Here is a 2,500-nt window from a genome sequence, read left to right on the forward strand (position 1 = left end):
TTTGATGCTAGATATAGTTATGTAAGACTGCTGCCATACCATCTGTATATAATACTGTATTTAATCATAGATTATTCCAATGAATTCTGGTACACATTACCATGTAATTCTGGTCTGGGGACAAATAGGTCTGCAACATAGTCTGTTGCAAGTATTCACTGCATGTAATGCATTTGTTCGGCGATACGTTATGAAAAAGGAACAATTGAGTTAATTTTCACAAGACTCTGACAGTATATTACAAACAACTATGTGGAAGAAAATTCAACATTTATGGAATGATTGTTATGGCGTGCAACCCTAGGCGCTCCCATGCAAGACCCCATCGTGTGAGATCTATAGGCCTCTCCTCCCCACCCCTTCCAGGAACTTTTTTCGCTTTTATTTTTTTTCATGGGTTTTCTACCTCATTCTTTTAAATTTTCGTTAAAATTATTTTTTATATTATTAATAGGATTATGAATAATTAATATAATTTATTTATATTGTAGTGTGATCAGTCTAACCCAGGGGTCCCGTCCCAGTTCATCAAGTCACTCTTTTTGAATTCTGGCCTCCCTTGATGCTGGCGGGGGATACAGGCGCAAATAGACCTGGTTAACCCCTGTCAATTCAATCCCCTTAAGTGGTAGCGTGGGGGAGACTGAATCATGAATATGGGTGTTCCAGTGTGAATACCACTTTCTGACGTTCAGCCTAACCATATGGTAAAATACATACTAAAAAGTAATCTAAGAAAAAATACAAAAGTAAACGAATGTGCTAAAGGCACTTAAAATTACTGACTGTCGTATGCAAAAACTAAAAGAAAAGACTTCCAGAGTGGAGAGCCTGGCTGAAGGCCTTACCATAAAGCAAAGACAAAACCAGCAAGTCTGGCGTCAAAGCTGAAGGCTTAAAACCCCTTAAACCTAAAAGAAAAACCCCTTAAACCTAAAAGAAAAACCCCTTAAACCTAAAAGAAAAAAAAAATACGACAGTATAAAACCCGAGTCTGGTGACACCGAAACAGGAAAACTAAAACTAAAATATCACTCAGACTTCCTACTTTGAAAAGTTAAAAGTTACAAAGAAAACAAAGAGAAAAAGACCAGCTAAGTTCATTTAAAAAACAAATAAATAAATAAAAGGATGTTCAAATCATTCAATAAAAATGTTCTTAAGATCACGTCCAGCTCCTATGCAAGAATATCAGGATCTCAGTACTTAACTTATTATCTTCCGTGATCGTCTCCGTGTTCAGTTTTATAAATATGGCGACACTGCCGGTGGTTCAAAGCTTCGGAGGATAGCGAAACACACTCGTTGACGTCTCGACTCGTACTGTTTATTGTTTTTCAATGCCTCGGTGACGTCAGAGGCCAAACACTTTTACAAAATATATTCTGGTAATAAATAAGCTAAAAATGAGCAAAAATAAAACTAAAAGTATAAAAATAGAAATCATAAGAAAATAAAATACAATAACTAAAATGAACGAATAAACACTGTATGTAAAAATGCTTCCCCTACAACCTAAAATGAAAACTATGTAAAGACGAGACCTTAAAACTTTATTGAATGGTAAAAATACTAAATTTAATAAAAGCTGAAGATAAAAGGGTCATAAAAATGTCTCGTTGTTAAATCATAAATAAAAACACCCAGAGAAAACATACAATAAAAAGGGGAAACTAAAATAAAACAATAAAAGTAAATAAAATCGAGAAAAATAACCAAAAACGAGGTGAGACACAAACAATCCTCCAACACGGCAGTCAGAGCGGGAGAGCGGAGAGGACAAGATGCAGCATCCAAGACCACCTTACAATATTATAATCATTATTATTTTCATTACTATTATAGATATCATGGCGATATGAATAATAGTATTTATTTTACTCTTCATATAACCATATTACCAAGGTTATTGTTATAGTTGCGCTACAATGTTACTGTTGATTGTTCGCAAGACTTTATTACAGTAATGACATTAATGCTAGCAGTCAGTATGATAATAAACGTCCTTACCTTGTATATAAGACGCTATCGTACCCGAGAACAGCACTGCCAGACATATGACAGAGAAACGTATCTATAAAAATGTGCTTTGCGAGGTGTGGTGAGAACCTTTGACAATAATGGCAATTAAAAAGATAATATCAATGATATTGAAGACCGTATTAAAACAGTGATCTTAAAGATGATAATAAAAGTGACGTATCAATACAACTAAAAATAATGATTATCATCACCGTAATTGCACATTATTTTGTTTCGGTGTCATTGTGACGATCGTAATTTTAACATGGACTATGATGGCACAATAATGGTAATAAAACAGAAGAGTAAAAATAATGATGTGATAAGAAAAATGCCAATAACGACAACAAACCACTAATTCAAATAACAGGAGGGATAAAATAATGTCAATGATAACCATGGTAGTCTGTGTTATCTGATTCCAGTGACTGTCGTCTGATTGGTGATAGCACGGGCAGTTTACTAAGTAGTGAATTAA

This window comes from Penaeus vannamei, chromosome 2, assembly GCF_042767895.1.
Source record: "Penaeus vannamei isolate JL-2024 chromosome 2, ASM4276789v1, whole genome shotgun sequence".
NCBI lineage: Eukaryota > Metazoa > Arthropoda > Malacostraca > Decapoda > Penaeidae > Penaeus > Penaeus vannamei.